At 30.1% G+C, this 22,500-nt stretch overlaps 1 protein-coding gene and 1 pseudogene across 4 annotated transcripts in view; one reads left to right on the forward strand and one right to left on the reverse strand.

The window, feature by feature from the left end:
* LOC145239969 (uncharacterized) overlaps positions 1–22,500 on the forward strand; it is a 1,025,820-nt gene that overhangs the window by 234,210 nt on the left and 769,110 nt on the right. The gene's annotated exons all lie outside the window — the stretch shown is intronic.
* LOC145240463 (U2 spliceosomal RNA) lies at positions 19,570–19,707 on the reverse strand (annotated as a pseudogene).

Below are 22,500 nucleotides of genomic sequence, written 5' to 3' on the forward strand. Positions count from 1 at the left end.
TATATATATATATATATAAATGTTTGGAGGTACGGAATTTATATACAGTTTTGAATAAAATAGGCGGAAGTTTCTCAAGAGCTCTTTCGGCTATCATCTCATCAGGAGAAAATCGATAGCATACAAAATAATATTATGTCGAAAATAAAGAGTTCTAATGGGGAACTTATTGAATGTGCCAAAAGTACGGGGACACTAAAATAAATTTATTTACGTTTAAAAACGATTAAAATATTGGCATAACGAGAGAAGAAAAATAAAACGCGCGCCCGAACACATATATATATATATATATATATATATATATATATATATATATATATATATATATATATATGTTTGCGCGCGCGTTTGTGCGTATAGGATTATCCCGATATTACGTAATATCTCATATGTTTTCTATTCTAAAGTATTTAAAGTAGTTGAGTTTTACCCATTTTCATCGTAATTTGCTCTTTAACAATATTTCAAACGATTACATTTCATATCTTGTTGTAATAAACGAGTTTTTATAATGTGCACGTTTTTGTATGTCTAATGTCGAAATGGGCATGTGTTGTATAAGGTTGTCGGGGAAACATGTTACACAATCAAACACCAAGTGTAATTCATCATTATTACTTTTTTTTGTTTTATTTTACTTCAGTCGAAGTTCTCAGAAATCAAAGGGCCCACGACCTGGGGCTAACACTTGAAGTCTATATGAGATACATAGCTATTCGAATGTTCCATTAAATTTCTTTATCTCTCAAGCACTGAGTTAGTAAAGAAATTGAGAACATAATTTTCCTCTCCCCAATTTACCATGTTCATATGATGTAGTACATATTTTATTTTGGTCTCTTGGTCTTACTGGATTCCAGGACAAGAATTTATCTAGTCTGGTGGGGTATCCAGTTTCGTGCTATTACTTGAGGTAATATCACTTGGAGAAGGTGCACTATTCCCCGGAAAAGCTGTGGGTTATCCATAGTGAGGAGATCTTATTTGGGCTGCAAATACTATGTGATTTTGAATATTTGGTCAGGGTTTATGGAAAAGTATCCACATGCCAGATTGTTCTGACAAGCCCCTGTACAGAAAGACCTTAGACACTCGAGGATAGTGTCTAGTAGACATTCAAGTTCTCTCCAGTAGGCATTCAAGTTCTCTCCAGTAGCCATTATGTGCGGGTGTGTGTGAGAGGGAAATTCCAGAACAGACTGGAACCGACTAGAATCGAACTTGAAATACTCAAGTTGCCGGTCCACGGCGTTAAGTGCTTACCTACCGTCAGCCACCTGAGGTCTAGTGATTAATTAAATACTTCTCTTTGAATTTTGAATAACTTTTAGACTTTATTACGTTACTGAGAATCTATTTAACCTCGATTTTGGCGCGCTTTCAAGAATGCTAACAAGATAATTAGTACGAAGCTGTTACGAATTTGTTATTTTTGCTACGAAACCATGAAGAAACATAAAGAAAACAAATATGCAGCCATGTTTTGCTTCTACGTATTTGTTTTTCGCATATCCGTATGAGAAGCTGAAAGAATCTTGGAGATAGAGTAAACAACAGCAAATTAAAAACAACATTAGCATGTAATTAATATAATATATTACTGAAAAACATAAATAATATAATATATTACTGAAAAACCGTCATTAATAATATAATATGTTACGATAAAAAAAGTAAATATTATAATATATTACTATAAAAAACGTCAATAATAAAATATATTGCTAAAAAACGCAAATAATATATGTTACTAAAAAAACGTAAATAATATAATATATTGCTAAAAAACGCAAATAATATAATATGTTACTAAAAAAAACGTAAATAATATAATATATTGCTAATAAACGCAAATAATATAATATATTACTAAAAAACGTAAATAATATAATATATTACTAAAAAACGTAAATAATATATAGTATATTGCTAAAAAACGTAAATAATATAATATATTGCTTAAAAAACGTAAATAATATAATATATTGCTAAAAACGTAAATAATATAATATATTGCTAAAAAACGTAAATAATATAATATATTGCTAAAAACGTAAATAATATAATATATTGCTAAAACAACTTAAATATAATATATTACTAAAACAACTTAAATAATATAATATATTACTAAAAAACGTAAATAATATCATATGTTACTAAAAAAACGTAAATAATATAATATATTGCTAAAAACGTAAATAATATAATATATTGCTAAAAAAACGTAAATAATATAATATATAACTAAAAAAACGTAAATAATGTAATATATTACTAAAAAGCGTAAATAATATAATATATTACTAAAAAAACGTAAATAATATAATATATTACTAAAAAAACGTAAATAATATAATATATTGCTAAAAAACGTAAATAATATAATATATTATTAAAACAACTTAAATAATATAATATATTACTAAAAAAACGTAAATAATATAATATGTTACTAAAAATCGTAAATAATATAATATATTACTACAAAACGTAAATAATATAATATATTACTAAAAAAACTTAAATAATATAATATATTACTAAAAAAACGTAAATAATATAATATATTACTAAAAAACGTAAATAATATAATATATTAGTAAAAAAACGTAAATAATATAATATATTACTAAAAAAACGTAAATAATATAATATATTACTACAAAAACGTAAATAATATAATATATTACTAAAAAAACGTAAATAATATAATATATTACTAAAAAACGTAAATAATATAATATGTTACTAAAAAAACGTAAATAATATAATATATTACTAAAAAAACGTAAATAATATAATATATTACTACAAAACGTAAATAATATAATATATTACTACAAAAACGTAAATAATATAATATATTACTACAAAAACGTAAATAATATAATATATTACTAAAAAAACGTAAATAATATAATATATTACTAAAAAAACGTAAATAATATAATATATTACTAAAAAAACGTAAATAATATAATATATTACTAAAAAAAACGTAAATAACATAATATGTTACTAAAAAAACGTAAATAATATAATATATTACTAAAAAAACGTAAATAATATAAATGGTACTAAAAAAACGTAAATAATATAATATATTACTAAAAAAACGTAAATAATATAAATGGTACTAAAAAAACGTAAATAATATAATATATTACTAAAAAAACGTAAATAATATAAATGGTACTAAAAAAACGTAAATAATATAATATATTACTAAAAAGAAACAACAATAACAACAACGAAGTACAGTTGTTATATTTGAGGAGGGACTGCTCTGAGCAACTTTTCTTGTTTTGGCAAGGTTCAAAACCCGCTTCGAGATCTAATAAGCAATATCTTTTTGTACCCCCGACCTTCTTGTTCTCACAAAAAATCCCCTTTGCGAGTCTATCTCTGCTCTGTTATTTTCATAGCAAGTGCTCGACTGAATATACATATGCGATCCTCCTGTAAAACATTCACAAGAACACTCGTCTGACTACAACCATTATCATCAATTTCCCCTACTCTCTATCCGTGTCTAAAACTAAACGCTAATTTGATGAACAGAGTTCCTTTGATGAAACTACGCTCTTGTGAAACCCTATACTACGGAACTGTTTTCCAGCTGACTACAACATGGTTCTTTATTTCTAAGTTTAATTTCATATGTAGTTGTTGAACCGTCTTTTCAAATTATAAAATTATTTCAAATATATTACACTACCCACCATTACGGTATTGTTTTATCAACCACCTGACATCCATAAACCCTTACCGTTAGTGGCCTTCGGGCCTTACTAAGCGTTTATTCCCGTGTAAAAAATCAATTAACTAGCATTAAATATTAAATATAGAGCAGTTACGTTTATATCGTAGTTTGATTTAAAAATACGTGATCTCATTACAATTTTTGTTGACGTTTCACTACGTGCATTTGTGGAATTGTTGAAGTTGTTTTTATCGAAACGGACAAAATAATGACAAGTGTTGCTTTAACCGAGTGTTTAATATGAGCGTAGGTAAATAACAAATAACTAATTTAATTTTTCTAATATTTTAGCAATCATTAAAAGCCATAAAATAAAATAGTAAGGCATGAAAAGTAATACACAAAATGTGTTTAGCGCGCTTTTATTTAATATGATTTTAATTGATGTGATTTTAATTAAGGTGATTTTAATTGATGTGATTTTAATTGATGTGATTTTAATTAATGTGATTTTAATTAATGTGATTTAAATTGATGCGATTTTAAATTATGCGATTTTAATTAATGTGATTTTAATTGATGTGATTTTAATTAACGTGATTTAAATTGATGTGATTTTAAATTATGCGATTTTAATTAATGTGATTTTAATTGATGTGATTTCAATTAATGTGATTTTAATTGATGCGATTTTAAATTATGCGATTTTAATTAATGTGATTTTAATTGAAAATAGGAATAAGAAAACACATTATTATATAGTCAAATTTCTATCGATTCTTATATGTTATAAGGTTGTGATTTCTAAAATAAAAAAAATATATCCATATGACTTGGGTGCATTAGCTTTAATCGAAATAAAAACCAACATTTCTGGAGAATATATATATATATATATATATATATATATATATATATATATATATATATATATATATATATATAACGAGTTCCTTCGGCTATAATCGAAACCGAAACCAAAACGTATGAAAAATTCTTGGTAAAATTAGTTGTGACAGGAAATGGAATGTCATAACAATTAAACGACAGTCACTCGGAAGAAAAAATATAAACCTGACACCCAAAGGGCGCACACGCTTTCATATTAAATAATGATAATAATAATAATAATAATAATAATAATAATAATAATAATAATAATTATAATAATAATAATAATAGTAACAATAATAATAGTAACAACAACAATAGTTATAATAATAACATTAATAATAATAATATTAATAACAATACCATCAATAATAATAATAATAATAATAATAATAATAATAATAAAATCAATCTTGTATAAGCTTGACAAAGAAACATTCCTTTGTATTCCTTGCTGACTTTAAGTTGTTTTTTGTTTATAAAAGGGCATATTATTCTCATATAAAATATATTTCAATTTAGTTTCTGAAAGAAAACAATTAAATGAAAAAAAAAATGAATAACACTAATAGCATTTCAAAAACGCAAGATTTTAATCATTTGTTCTAAATAAAATTATACATCTGCTATTATGATATACAAGTAATTATAATGATAATAAGTAAGTATAATGATATACAAGTCATTATAATGATGTACCAGTAATTATAATGATAACATCGTTTTATTATATATTTATAACAAATAGTGCAGTGCAGATTTGTACTTTTTATTTACTTTGTCAGCTGTTTATAATGTTTAGGTTATTAGTGTAAAATACCGCCGTTCTAATAATTTTTATTGATTGACTATTTTCTGAAATGATATAGAAAAAAGGAATTCATTTCAATCGAATACGGATATTTCAGATTTTCAGCTATTGATGAGTAAAGTCGAAAGATAGGACACAGCTTAAAATTTCTATGATACTGCTTTTAATCAGATTTAATTTTTGATAATTTCTTCAGATTCCACTTAATAGAATCCGTCTTCATTATTAGTTTTTTTATTGCAATTCAAATGTTTTCTTAATTTGTTACATAGCCGGGGTCATTTTTAAAATGACGGGTACATATATACGATTGTGATGAGGGAGAGATGACATACGTATAACAGTTCTGTGGTTTCTTATAACACAGGAGGGGAGGATAATCATTACTCATGATAGAGAGAGACATTACTTAGGATGAGTTATATAAAGTTCATAATAACGATGAGTGAGACAAAGTTCATATTAAGGATGTTTCACCATTACCTTTTCCTGTTGAATGATGGCACGACACAGTTTTACAAACACATGAAAATAACTTCTTTATTATCATATCGACCAGTCGAATGATGATGACGTCAAGGAATTCAAAGTCTTTTCTACATTTTAAATGTTCTACCCCTTCGCCTCTGAGGGGAACCTCCTCTGATCATGTCAGCTCTGTCCGACCGACCCTGCTGATTGTTTGATCCGGGCTCGTCTTACTCCTGTCTCCGTTTCAACTCATCTGCTAACTCTCTTCTATGATTGAGAATCCTTTTCTGCTATGACGTCATATGTGTGTCTCTAAACGTGATCGACTCACGTGGTTCAAACATACATTCCCAAAACACAATTCTGCAACAAAGAATTCTCACTAACCTATTTTTTTAATATATTAAATTTCTATTGTTCGTTCTTCTCTAGCTGACTTTATTTTAATTCAGTTTTCATAAAAAGAATTGAACAATTAAATTCTGTTTGCAAACAAGCATATCTAAACTATTTTATATGAAATTGAACAATGCGAAATCCTAACATTCCATTTTCCGAATCCATTTCTGAAACTTGCTTACAAAGTTCGAATCTCGGTCTATCCTAATCTCATTTTCACTTATCTAATGTTCTTCTTACTCACAAGAAAAGGGGTCCCTTGTTCTTGTAACAAATTAAAAAAAAACAGACAGGGATTTTTTCCGACTTTTTCTGATAATTTGTTTTTAAGTTTATTTCTCATAAAATGTGAAGAAAAAAGTGAAGCAGTTATTTTTTTTTTCTGACTCCATCATAAAAGCATTATTGGAATCACACTGAAAAATTCATACATTTGAAGACATCTGGTCACTTTGGATGTGATTAACAGTGTTTAAAATTATTTCTACAGAAACTTCGGAAGATATAAGAAATGGCTGATTTTGAGACAAAGCCTCGAATTGGATAGCATACATTACAAGAGTTTAATGATTTCCTTCTAAATTAAAACAAACTTTCTGATATCTCAGATTTTATATGATAATTTGTAAGAGAACTTAATAAATACTGACTGGATAGCAAATCGATAGCAAAGCGATTAATCGACAACCACACAAATCAGCTGAATAAGTAGAGGTGTGTAGTCGAGATATCTTCTGGTGATGAATGTGTCTTCAACAAAGGTGGCGCTTTAGGTAATGGAATACATTATCCATGGAATTTATCAACCGACCGAATTCATTAAGATTCTCTCTTCAAACCTAAAATCTGAAAATTTGTTGCAAAGTCAGGATTTTGCATCATCTGTATTACCGTAGTGTAACGCATGTGAAACACGATAAGAGTGTTTTTTTTTATTACATTTTCACCTCAAACAAGGCACATTGCCACTTTGGTGTAGGGGGCTACTATCAGGGGCAACAACTACTGGGGTACTATGTAGGGATTTGGGCAGCAAGATGTTGGTTCACGTTGCACTTGAACTTCTGCACGTCAGTACCGTTTGGGAAGCAGGGACCTGGAATGGATTCCAAAGTCTAGCGTTTCTGGGGAAGAAACTACTGGAGTAGAAAGATCTTTTACATCTAGGGATCTCTACAGTGTGTGGGTGGGATTTTGCAGCCTGTCGGGTCTGTAGAGGGTGTTCATGTCGTTGGGGGTACAAGTGCTTGCAGTTCGTCAGAGCATTCACCATTAAAATACTTGTAGAACAGGCAGAGGGATGCAACGTTTCGTCGATGGGACAGAGGCTGAAGCTTAGATGCCAGTTCAGGGCCTATCAGATTGGCGACTCACTTTTGAACTTTGTCTACGAGCGAGAGACTAGTAGCCGATGCACCAGCCCAAAATATGACAAAAATACTCCATACATGGGCGAATGGTTGCCTTATAGAGGTACAGGATACTTTCGGGTGTTAGTAGTTTTCTAGCACGGTAGAGAGAGCCCACCTTCCTTGCAGCGACCACTTTGTAACTACGTTATCGAATCTGTTGTGATAACTGTAATCTACACGGGAAATTAATCCGTTACAGAAACACGAATTCGTCCTTGAAAATAATTTCCAGATAAATTGACACAATCATTTATAGCAGGTATGTTACAAGGTCAAACATAATTCTCTTATTGAATTTTAGTTCCTTGTTATCTCTCAATTATTGAGTCTTTTTCCACATAGGAGTCACTACATACCTAGGCCCAGAGGCCACTCGAGGATAAGGGTCACAGAGTGTACAGTAGCCAACGGGACAATATCATAGTAATCGTTTGAAGTGTAAATTTGGTAAATTGGATTACTTAAGGGGAACGGCTCATCAAGAACTTGTTTACATTAGACTTGAAGACAACCATATTGTAGTCAGTTGGAAAGCAGACAAACGGAACACAGTTCCACAGGTGTGCAGTTCTAAGAAAATAAGCTTTGTTCATGGAATCTACGTTTAGGTTTAGGCACAGATAAATAGTGGGGAAAATGATTGATAGATTTTTACAGCTAAATGAGTGTTTCTCGTGAACGTTTGGCGAGGGGGGTATAGATTGGATCTCAGACGAACATTTGTTATGAAAATAACGATAAAACAGAGAGATGGTCGCGACGTCTCTTCTGTGAGAAAAGGGGTAAAAAGAAAAGCTGGAAAGAGAAAAACTTCCCTGCAACCTCTATCTCACAGAAGAGATGTTGCGAGCTTGTCGCTGATGTATCGTTATTTTCATGGAAAGTGTTCGACTGAGCTTCAGTCTATGCCCCCCTAGCCAAACTTTCGCAAGAAACACTCGTCTAGCTGAAAACACTATCAATAATTCCCCCAACTCTTTATCTGTTCCGAAACCTAAACGTAGCTTCTATGAACAAAGCTTTTTTCTTAGAACTGCACGCCTGTGGAATTGTCTTCCGTTTTACTGGTTTCCAGCTGAGTACAATATGGTTGTCTTCAAGTCTAACGTAAATAAGTTCTTGATGAGCCGTTCCATATGAGTTAACAAATTTACCGAATTTTCATTACTAATGATTACTATATTTTCCAATTTCTGCTGTACACTTTTTAACCCTCATCCTTGAGTGGCCTCTTGGGCATGATAATGTGGTGATGCCTGTGTAAAAGAAGGACATCCCCTACAAGACTACGAAGTCTATTTTAAACTCTGTCAAGGCAGAATCAGGCTTTTCTAGCAGCTCCTGCCCAGATGTTTCAACAACACTTCATTCTTGGACGTACCTGGGTCTTAACTAGGTAGAGAATTGTATCAGCAGTGAGATATCTACTGGATAGTGAGACATCTACTGGATTGATAGAAGGATCCCACAATTTTTTTAGCGACCTTGACAAACGGATTTGATGTACGTGTTCCATTTCAAATCAGGAGTAGAGGTCAAGCCCAGAAACTTGATAAAATATGGAGCCTCCCCAAAAGGAGGGCCATTCATTTCAATTGGTGCATGCCTGATGCGGATCAGAGCGTTAGTGATATAAAGAGAGAAGCTTAATTTTAGAGGCATTTAAAGGTAACCAGCCACTTCTTTCCACTATTGTACCACGTGATCAACATCAGAGGAAAGAGTTAGTAAACAAGATAGGAATATTAATTTTTCCCTCGTTTATTTGCTAGTAAATTACGTTAAAGCGTTTTCTTTAGTCTCTTTATTTTACATGATTTCAGGACAAGAATTCATCTAGTCTGGTGGAATATCTAAAGTCAACATCAATTAGAAAAGGTGAATCACTCCTTACAAAAGCCAATGTGGGGTAGTCGTATAAGGAGAATTTGATTTGTGCTTCGTACACTGTGTGTATTTGCTTACCGAACTAAATTTTTATACCACAACCATACGTGTTGTATTGATCAAAGGCGAGAAAAGGAAACTGTTTTTAACGCTGGCCAAGGATCGGAAATTGTCTTTATTACAATATTGAAAAATAATTAAAGAAACAAGGAATACATTTATTTATTGCGGACTAAACTCCTTATCTTTCTTAGTTTTTGTTTTACGACGTTTCAGCTTCGTCAGGTGGGAACCTCGACGGGATAGGAACTCTGAATTTTCAAACTGAATTTTCAGCAATTAATGCCTTCCATAGTTGTTGCTGTCTCGCCGTGTTTTGGCAAAGCAAGCCTCTGGCCGGCTTTGGCAGGAGGCAGTTAGGAGATTCAGAGTTCCTATCCTGTCGCGAATACCACATGAAGAAAGCCAGAGGAATAGTTGGCCGAAACGTCGTGAAACAACAACAAAGAAAGATGAGGATAACGATAAATATATAAACAAATAATAAAAAATAAAGATAATAATAATAATCACTTAATAAAATAGAGAAATAACAATGCCCAAAGAAAACCCGAACCAATGTCCCCCTAACAACCACATCCTCTAACCGAAACACGCCAACAGTAAGCCAACAGCACCCCATCCCGCACACACCCTCCCATCCCCTCCTCATTCACAACCTCGCTCTCCACCTCTCCTTCAACAGTCAACCCATGCAAGCTAGTGAGATTTACACGCTTGACCTGCACAGACTATGTCATTCCACTGAAAAAAAGCAACGACGTAAATAAATTAAGCAAACAAATAAATAATATGCAGCAGCAGAAAAAAAGACAACGAAATAAGCATAGAATATACAAAATAGAATACAAAATATAATACAGATCATATAAAAAACAACAAAAATAAAAAAAAAACCCTAACAAGTTCAACAATATGCTAATCACCTAAAACACGCTATACATCTAAATCCCCCCATCCTTAAATTTGCTGCGAGACTCCACACAGCCATTTAATCCATTCCTTTCGTTCCATCCGGCATGCTCTGAATAGAACTGTAACACCCACCATCTGAAAAGGGGAATTTTTCCCGAAATATATCATGGATTTGTCACAGACACAACAAGTAAGACATTTATACCTAATACAATTGAATAAATATATGTATATATAGACATATATGTGTGTACTTATTGATTTGTAAATCGCCACTTGTTTTCGTCTTCTCTCATCAACACCGACTATATATTATTCCTCGCATTGTGATAGCCTTCTAAATCTCTACTACAAATTAATAAGTAATACTCATCTACAAAATGAATTCAAATCAATAATATATAAACAAAGGACTCTGTTAATTTTACGAAAATATAGTAATACTAGCAGTTCCACCTGGCTTTGCTCGGCCCGTATGTACTGTTCATAAGGTTATGTGCATATGTATATATTAAAAAGTGTGAATATGTAAGTAATGCCTTTCTGTATAATAGTCTTCCTTAACTACCATAGAGAAAAGACAGACAGACATTTTCACTTATATATATACATATATATATATATATATATATATATATATATATAGAGAGAGAGAGAGAGATTGGATGCAATATATAGTAATGATTTAATAAGTATATAAAAAAGACTCATGCGCCACCACCGAGAATTTAAACCAAAACGTTCAGCTCACGATTTATTTTGCATCTACCGTCAATAACTGGGCTATATGTTTACTGCAAGGCTAAAAAGTAAAACATGAACCACTAGCTACTACGTTATGTATTCATAATGCCATCGTTCGACCTTCACCTGGCAAATTTTATTTTTTTTTAATTTGGACATTTTTGCACCGATTTTTCCGGGCTAAAACCCAAATATTAAGTTTTGCATAGATTCAAATACCTTATATACGAAGTTTCATGTCTGTAGACCAAACATCCTTGGAGGAGTTTGGTAGGCAAAACTTGTTAAACAAAAATATTTATGTATACATAAATATATATGGAAATAATTTTTTTCTTACTACGAACTTTTACGCAAATATTATGCAAGTATAAATCATGTAGAATATCTGCATGAATATAATTACACATAATAGTTAACTAAATATGATTATCCCATTAGAAAACCGAAGGAACTACTAGGGATTTAATTAAAAAAATTTAAACGAATATGCAAATTAGCTAGATCTTTTGTTAGTGAATGCAATTCCACAACCCATATATAAGAAAATTGTTTTTTCTTTTTAAATAAATAGAAAAGAGGGTCTTACTATGAATATCAATACACACAAAATAAAAACGAATTTATAGGCGTATATAGTTTACAATATAATGGATTGTAATCCTTTATAACAATAATAATGATAATAATAATAACAACATTAATAATAGTAACGATAATAATATGTTTTTCTTAATATTCCAAACCGAAATAATAATCATATGCTTTTATGCTAATTATGACGTCAATTTTTTACAAGACATTAGTAATCAGTTACTATAATACGTTGGTTTCCGTATAATATAATTGGTGTAACGTTTTACATTAATAATGATTGTGATATTTTTCTCAATCAGGATTTGAACTTTGACCTAAACAATCTTGGAAATAGTTTACTATAATAATGCTAATGAGCTTCCACTATAAAACAATGGTAAACACTTACTGTAATAAGGATGGTAAGCTTTAAGTTAATCATGACAGTAGCACTTTATCATGACGGTTTTATTTACCTCTAGGTTTAATAATTATGCTTTAATAATTATGGTTAAATTTTTCTATACTAATTATGGTAACATATTACTATGATAATTATAGTAATATCATGCTATTATCATCGTAATATTAAACCTTAACCATGGTAATCTTTGACTTTAATTATGGTAATATTTGAATGTAATCATGATAATATTTAAGCATGGTAATATTTAACTTTAATCATGGTAATATGTATTCATGGTAATATCTTACGATATTAATCATGGTAATATTTTACCATAGTAATCATGGTAATATTTTACTATATTAATCATGGTAATATTTTACCATAATAATCATGGTAATATTTTACTATATTAATCATGGTAATATTTTACCATAATAATCATGGTAATTTTTTACTATATTAATCATGGTAATATTTTACTATATTAATCATGATAATATTTTACTATATTAATCATGGTAATATTTTACTATATTAATCATGGTAATATTTTACCATATTAATCATGGTAATATTTTACTATATTAATCATGGTAATATTTTACTATATTAATCATGGTAATATTTTACCATAATAATCATGGTAATATTTTACCATATTAATCATGGTAAAATTTTACCATAATAATCATGGTAAAATTTTACCATAATAATCATGGTAATATTTTACTATATTAATCATGGTAATATTTTACTATATTGATCATGGTAATATTTTACTATATTGATCATGGTAATATTTTACTATATTAATCATGGTAATATTTTACCATATTAATCATGGTAATATTTTACCATATTAATCATGGTAATATTTTACTATATTAATCATGGTAATATTTTACTATATTAATCATGGTAATATTTTACCATATTAATCATGGTAATATTTTACCATAATAATCATGGTAATATTTTACCATATTAATCATGGTAATATTTTACCATAATAATCATGGTAATATTTTACTATATTAATCATGGTAATATTTTACTATATTAATCATGGTAATATTTTACCATAATAATTATAGCAACATTTTACTTTTACTCATGGTGATATTTTACTGTGATAATTATGGTAATATTTCTCAATACTAATCCTGGTAATATTTTGCTATTCATTATGATTATATTTTATTACATTAATTAAAATAATATGTTAATAAAGTTATTATGGTAATATTCTGCTATAATAACTATTGTAATATTTTCCGATAATAATCAAGACTAATATTTGACAATAAAAGTTATGGTGATATTTTACTATAATAGTTATGGTAATATTTTACTATAATAGTTATGGTAATATTTTACTATAATAGTTATAGTAATGTTTTTAAACAAAATATGATGATTGTTTACCATAATAATTTTAATAATATTTTCCTATAATAATTATGGCACTATTTCCTATACAAATTATGGTAAGACTTCATTCTGATTTATACATTAAAATTTTACTAGAATAATTATGATAATATTTTCCTATAATAGTTTAGTAACGTTTTCTAATTATTATGGTAATATTTTATTTTACTTTAATAATTATGGTTATATTTCGCTACTATTTATGGTGTATTTTTTCTATAATTATTGTAGTATTATTTTATTATAATAATTACGGTAATATTTGACACTTAATTATAGTAATATTTTGAAATAATCATTATGTTAAATATTACTATAATGATTATGCAAATATTTTTCATGTAATAGCGGTAATATTTTACATTGACAGCTATAATCTTAGTTCACTATAATAATTGTAGTAATGTTTTACTATAATAAGTATGGTAATATCTTACTAATAATTAGGTAATATTATATTTTATTACTTTCGGGATGTTACAATAGAAAAATGCGACCAGTTATAGTAATATTTTACTATGATAGTTATAGTAATATTTTACTATGATAGTTATGGTAATATTTGACAATAAAACTTATGGTAATATTTTACTATAATAGTTATGGTAATATTTTACTATAATAGTTATGGTGATATTTTACTATAATAGTTATGGTAATGTATTTAAGCAAAGTTTGATGATAATCTACCATAATAATTATAATAATGTTTTCCTGTAATAATTATGGTAATATTTACAATACAACTTATGGTAATGGTTTACTTTGATAAATATAGTAATGTTTTACTATAATAATTATGGTTATATTTCCATATGATAGTTTGGTAACGTTTTCCATAAATATGGTAACATTTTACTTTAATAATCATGGTTATATTTCACTATTACATATTGTATTTTCTATACAAATTTTTGTATTATTTTAATATAATAATTATGAGATTTTCCTATATATATATATATATATATATATATATATATATATATATATATATATGAAGGTCGTTACGAATGTAATACATTCTATTTTAACTAAAAGAATAAAATAGCAATGAATACAGGAGTGACTTCATTTTAACCACTCTACGTAACGTCATACATGACATTTCCTCTATGAGGCCTTATATATTCACAGTTCTGTATACACAATGATATTAAGTAATTGTGGAAAGACACACACATATATATGTATGTATATATATATATATATGTGTGTGTGTGTGTGTGTGTATGCATATATATATATATATATATATATATATATATATATATATATATATATATATATATAGGGGATGAAATGATATTAATCTGTTTTAAAATTTTTTTGATGAAAAAGAAGGAATACAAGAAAGTATAGATTATTTTCTTATCCAATGGAGTTTCACAAATTTATATTTTTCATAGATTTGTTATAAAGATGGCGGTTAGCGCAAAAGATTAAAAACTGTTTGAAAAAATTCGCAAGCGAGTAAGAAAATTACAACAAAAAAAAAGAAGATATCAAAAGTGATAAAATTATATAATTTTACCTTGCATTTCTTGTTTATGGACAATCATTTTATTAATATTAGCTGACACAATTACATTCCCCTTTATATATTGATCATTTATCTTGAATTTTGGGCTTTTAATTGGTACACGATTACACTAAAAAGATTAATATTGATAGTAATATATAGGATTTTTAATCTTTACGTATATATATATATATATATATATATATATAATATTTTTGAAAACATGCAGACAACAAAATATAAAATAAGAACATCCTATATTGTATTTTTGCAAAAATAATATACGATTGTGAAAAACGATTATCATGAAGCTTATTTAGTTGAGTAAATTATTATTGACTTTTATTTTATTGGTATATCAACATTACCGAATTTTTATATATAAAAACAGTTTTTTTTTTAAAAGTATTAATAATAATAATAATGATAATAATAATAATAATAATAATAATAATAATAATAATAATAATATATACATATATATGTATATATATATACATATATATATATATATATATATATATATATATACATGATATTGAGCAATGGGACATTCTAGACCAAATTTAAAGTGTATATATATAATATATATATATAATATATATATATATATGATATTTTCTTCTTTGAGCTTTTTTATATTGTTTGTATTTTACTAATTAGTATTGTTGTTAATATGAATTGATTTAATGTCGAATTTTATTCCGAACATTCTTGAATAATGCTGATATTTTACTGATTTATTATGCTTGTTTAATAACGATGTGATACTATTTTTTTATTATTAAATTGTTTTGTATATAACTTATTTGCTTTCATTTTGAACGTGACGCTTGTTTTATTTGAATAATTTTTGACTAGTTTTTCATTTCAGAATGAAAACAAAACTATGTGTCACTTATTGCACAAGAGTTTTAGAAATGCCGTTAGGAAAAGAAATAATATTGTATCGCGTTGGTTAGCTAGTAGGACAGACAGGGCTTTCAAACCTTGGTAAATAAGTAGTTTAGAAAGAAGTTGTGCTATTTCTTCGATTGCAAAGCCTATTACCTAAACATTTTATGAAGGAGGAATTTTCTATTGGTGGTATTGGTTTCACGGGTATTTTTTGTAGTTAGAGTTGTTTTTCTTTCGAGAAAGACATCGGGTAATTACGGGAGGAGCCACGAGAAGGTTAGCAACATCTTAAGCGAAAATGATTTTTTGTGGAACGAAGTGGATTCGAACTTGGAACACCCAGGTTATTCGTCCATGTTGTGAACAGCTTGATCACCGTCACCTTCCACTCAGGCGACATGATTTTCACGATATTAATCGTTTTAAGTGTAATACAATGAGTTGTCGTCGCCTTCAGATATACAGAATCGAACATTCCCACATTGCCACCCATCTAATATCGACCATCCTCTATGTTGCTTAACTTCGGTTAGCTAACAAAAACAGGCACCTTAATTGTTATTATACACTATATAATGGCTTTAACTCCGATTTTCAAAACTATTTTAGAAGACACATTTGTCGATAATACACTGCGAAAATGGCAAAGTATATAACATGTCACCCGTTCAGTCTCAAGAGACAATGGATAACTCCTATCAAGGTTGATGCGTGTGTAATTATTAAGAAAACGTTTGAATCGAATTAGAAACCGAAATTATGAAAAAAATATGAATATATAACTTATATTAGAAAAATTATTTTTTTTAAAAACATAGATGATGTAAGTGCCATCAGTAATACTCGAAAACGAAACCAAAACTTATGAAACATTCGTGGTAAAATTATTTATCTTCTCTTCTATTCTATTCTTCTTCTATTCTTTCTTTCTTTATTTCTATATAAATAAAATGAACTCATTTTTTCACGTCTGATTTTGACCTTAATAGGATTAAAAATCAAGATATTTCATGCAAATATAATATGCACAAACGGCAGAACAATATCTGAGGTGTGTTATAGGCTTATTATTTCTCAAATTCCTCGATAATCTTAGATTTCTATACTTTTTTCTGCTGAGAAGTAACGGCCAAAATCGGTTAAGATCAATGGAAGTGGTAAAATATTTTCTCTCTTATAAATTCCTCCTCCCCCTGCCACCACTTAACACCGTTTGGGGAACGTTCACAAGGAACAGTTGGGAAGAGAACACCGGTTTGGCTTCGTAGTTCTTTCATGTGAAGTTATTTAAAATCACTACACTAAGCTGCAGTGCTCTGTGGCGTAGTGGTTAGCGTGCTGGACAATTCCCATTATATTTTCACGTTCGCGCCGACCTACCGTAGTCGTTTTTTTTTTTTTTCCTAAACAAGTTGAATGGACTTTTCTTGGTGGTCGAACTGTTAACGTTGCAGATGTTTTTGTTTTTTTTTCACACTTTATTTTCCTACTTTTACTCATGACTCCGGGTTGTATCCTTCCTACTTACCTACCATAACATTTTTAAAACTCCCCCCGTCCCGGAAACAAACACTCGGGCAACGCCGGGTACCCCCGCTAGTCAAAAAATATAAGTTACTTGAGTGCCATCAACTATAATCGACACCACAACTACCACTTATGAAGAATTCTTGGTAAATTATTTATTACAAGAAATGGAAGTCCATAAAAATTAAACGACAGTCACTCGGATGTCAGCGTAACACAGAAAATAACTAACACACACCGCTATCCTATTAATATATGGGCCCTGTCGGTGGGGCATTAGAATACGCTGACTGCCCCTGCAGAGGGTAAAAGCCCCTCAATGGGGGGTCCTAGATATGGCCTTAAACTATAACCAGTGGTGAGGCCCCAGCTTGTGGGCTTTGGGGAGTGTGGAGCCACCCTTTAATTGCCATAGCTCCCAAGTCCACGCTGACCCGGAGTGGTAGTACCTGTTAGGGTCCTAACTATGGGTTAAATAGAAACCGACGTGAAAACAACAAATATATTCTATTAAAAAATTTTTTCTTCAAAATCTTTGAATTCGGCATTAAATATCCTGAAAAGGGTTGATATGCCGTAAAACAAAAACAAAAAACAACCAACCAACCAACCAACCTTACACAATAACTAACTAGATCCGGCATTAAATAACCTGAAAAGGGTTGATATGCCGTAAAACAAAAACACCCAACCAACCTTACACAATAACTAACTAGATCCGGCATTAAATAACCTGAAAAGGGTTGATATGCCGTAAAACAAAAACAACCAACCAACCTTACACAATAACTAACTAGATCCGGCATTAAATAACCTGAAAAGGGTTGATATTCCGTAAAACAAAAACAACCAACCAACCTTACACAATAACTAACTAGATGCGGCATTAAATAACCTGAAAAGGGTTGATATTCCGTAAAACAAAAACAACCAACCAACCTTACACAATAACTAACTAGATCCGGCATTAAATAACCTGAAAAGGGTTGATATGCCGTAAAACAAAAACAACCAACCAACCTTACACAATAACTAACTAGATGCGGCATTAAATAACCTGAAAAGGGTTGATATTCCGTAAAACAAAAACAACCAACAAACCTATTACTATATGGATTAGCAGCATTAATATTTATTGACACGCTTGACATACTAAGAGATCGTCCTTTGAAATAAATGTTATGCTAAATTTTAGTGTATTTCAAATTCTTAATCAATAATAGTATTACTATTACATCTTGAATCAGCGCTTATCACAAATTCAAGCACATGTTCCGTCTACCTGCTTCCCACCTGACTACAACTTGGATGTCTTCAAGTCCAACGTTAACAAATTCCTAATGAACCGCCCCTTAAGTAAACACTTCATCAAATCTCCACACTAACCTAATGTACTTGCAATAACCCTTATCCCTGAGTGACTTCCGGGCCTTGATAAGTGGTGACCACTGTGTAAAAAAAAAATTTAAATAATGTGGAACTTTCTGTAATGTATCGCCATTAATAAGAAAACTGCTATTAAAAGAACATAATTTAATTGTAGACACAGGTTGACCCTCTCGCACCATAGAAACACATCCTATAATAATTAATACATATAATCTCAATCAATAAATTACATAAAAACAAGGCCGATAGCCATTAGTTGCGTGCTCTAGTGTAATGAATGAATGCGTGAATGTAGGATTGACATGAAATTTTTAAAGATAAACTAAAATGACCGAAAAATGGGCTGAAATGACTTAAATAAATAAAAAGTAAATGACTTAGAATGACTTTCATGAACTTAAGGATGAATTGAATGGCCTTAAGAATGACTTGAATGCTTAAAAAATAACTGGAATCCTTCAAAAACACTTGAATGATCTGGAGAATGACTTGAATGACTTTGAGACTGACTGGTTGTAAAGTGGGTGATCATTTTACATTAAATTAATACAAAAAAGTGATACCCCACTTTATATCACAAAGTTACAAACATAAGTGCAGCATATGGTAAGAACAGATACTACACTTTGATCTTGGCCAAAAGGCCAAGAAAAGGGTATTTATTTGCTCCCCCACCGAGCAAATTAGGCACAAGGCCGATTTTTAATGTGAGGAGTGAAGAGGAAATGGGGACCAACTCGGGGAGTAAGGGAGCTGGATAGTGACAATTGGTATGAAGGGTTGCCCCTACATTAACGAAGGGCTTATATGTAGGGTTGCCACCACATATGGTCTTTGCTTGCAGTATCTGCCGGAACAGATAGTACAGTTTGTGTTTATTTGCTTCCCCACAGAGCAAATTAGGAACAAAGCCGATTTTTAATGCGAGGAGTGAAGGAGAAATGGGGACCAACTCCCCGGGGAGAAGGGGAGCTGGATAGTGACAATTTGTATAAAGGGTTGTACCTACATTGACCAAGGTCTTATATATATTCAATCTTTTCGGATCACACAAAAGACCACATGTCAGAAGAAAAAATGGAGAAAGACTGTCCCCTAAGTGCGTTAAAAGTACAGTAAAATTTGGAGGCCGCAGTATAATGGTATGGGGCATGATATCTTCAAAAGGAACTGACCCCCTTGTGAGAATTCATGGAAAAGTTAATGCCTGAATGTACAGAGAATTGATTAGAGAACATGTGGTACCTAATCTTTCTAATTCTGATATCTTTATGCAAGACAAAGTACCGTGCCATAAAGCAAAAATAGTTTTAGAAGAGCTAAATAGATCCAATATTTGCGTTATGGATTGGCCAGTTCAGAGCCCAGACCTGAATCCTATTGAAAATTTTTGGAAAATTATTGGTGATAAGATCACAGAACCCCCCCCCCCAAAAAAAAATCTTGATGATTCATGGGAATGTATAAAAATATCCTGAAATAATATTTCACCTATAACATGTGAACGATTGGTTCTGTCTTGCAGCAAAAGATGCCATAGTGTGATTGAAAACACCGGGCTTTTCACTAAATACTGAAGGGATTCTTTATTTTTTCATAATGAATTTCCCTCGTTCCTTAACTTTTGGACGCCTGTAATTTAATTAAATTTATTTATATGTAAAAAAAAAACTAATATGTATTAAAATCAAAAATTAAAAAAAAAAATGTTTTCTTTAACTACCATTATTAAACATTGGAAAATTCACCAAATTCTTTTTTTCTTTTTCATAGATAAAGTTAGAAGCCATTAAAAAAGAATGATCGATCGTTCCTTAACTTTTGGACGCTATAGTATATATATATATATATATATATATATATATATATATATATATATATATATATATATAATATCGATAATATTACAAAACTCATTGTACTATTAAGTAGCTTGCTTTGTGTCGATAGAGAGATAGACTAATGTAGTTTGTTTGTAACCGTGTAATCTATAGAAATACAATACATACGTGCAACTGTTAAATATTAACTGACGCAATTCAAAACACATAACTGTGGATTGAGATCTGTAATTTTCATTATTTTTATTAACACAAAATATATTTCTAGTTATTTACTTTAGTATATCAATCTTACATGCATCAGTGAGGTTCTAAAATTTGTAATGCAACTGTTTTTTCTTAGTAGAGAAAAGGAAGCATGCTTTCAAGACCTGATGAAGGCGACAGGGTGCAGCAATCGAAACGCTGTGCTAATAACACTCAAGATGAAAATAATAGTCCGATTAATCAAAATAACACAAGCATTCACATCTCATTTCAAATATTCAGAAGTGTAAATTCATTTTTTTTTTTTTTACACAGTGATCACCACTTATCAAGGCCCGGAAGCCACTCAGGGATAAGGGTTATTGCAAGTACATTACGTTAGTGAGGAGATTTGATGAAGTGTTTACTTAAGGGGGCGGTTCATTAGGAATTTGTTAACATTAGACTTGAAGACATCCAAGTTGTAGTCCGGAGGGAAGCAGGCAGACGGAACAGAGTTCCACAGGATGCAGTTCTAAGAAAGAAGCTTTGTTCATGAAATCCGCGTTTTGATTTAGGCACAGATATAGAGTGGGGGAAATTTTTCACAGTGGATTCAGCTAGACGGGTGTTTTTCGTGAAAGATTGGCGAGGGGGGACCAGGGATTCGAGTTCAGACGAGCACCTGCCATGAAAATAACGATAAAACAAGGATAGGCTCGCAACGTCTCTTCTGTGGGAGAGGGGTTGCAGGGTAGAGAAAAGGGCATCCCCCACTAAACCACGAAGTCTATTTTGTACTCTGTCAAGGCATGATAGGCTGTTTTTGGCAGCTCCTGCCCAGATATGGCAACAGTATTCCATCCTTGGCCGTACTTGGCTTTGTTTACAAACAAATATTACATGAAGAATTACTATCTCTTCAGATGGGGTTCAATCCAAAATTCTAATGTATATAGAAATAGCGTCGGCGGTAATGACTATGCGATAGACAACGGCATATTTTTTGGAATTATTTTGGCTCTCGAGTATATATCCGACATAGTCTGACACAGTTAATCAAACAGGAAGCACATAACACTATATAGAAGCATAAAAGATATCAACGGATACACACCCTAGAGTAAAAACAATGAAAAGAATATGCTGTTGTCCTACCTCTAGTAATGACTATCGGAGAGATAATCAGATAGGTTTGAAATAAAAACAAAATTAATTTTCTTTTTTCAAATGTATTGTTCGCCTTTAATTTTAATTGTGTTAATGTCAATGTTAATATTTTTTAAAGGTTCAATTTCGCTGTATTTATTTTCGTTATATGGTTGCTGTAATGCAAAGTTTCTATGCAATATTAAATTCACAAGTGATCCCCAGTCGCATCCGTAACTCAATCAGGGGAGATAATTCTGATGTCTAAATTCCG

This window comes from Euprymna scolopes, chromosome 19 (genome assembly GCF_053919585.1).
Source record: "Euprymna scolopes isolate OS-2025 chromosome 19, ASM5391958v1, whole genome shotgun sequence".
Classification (NCBI taxonomy): Eukaryota; Metazoa; Mollusca; class Cephalopoda; order Sepiida; family Sepiolidae; genus Euprymna; species Euprymna scolopes.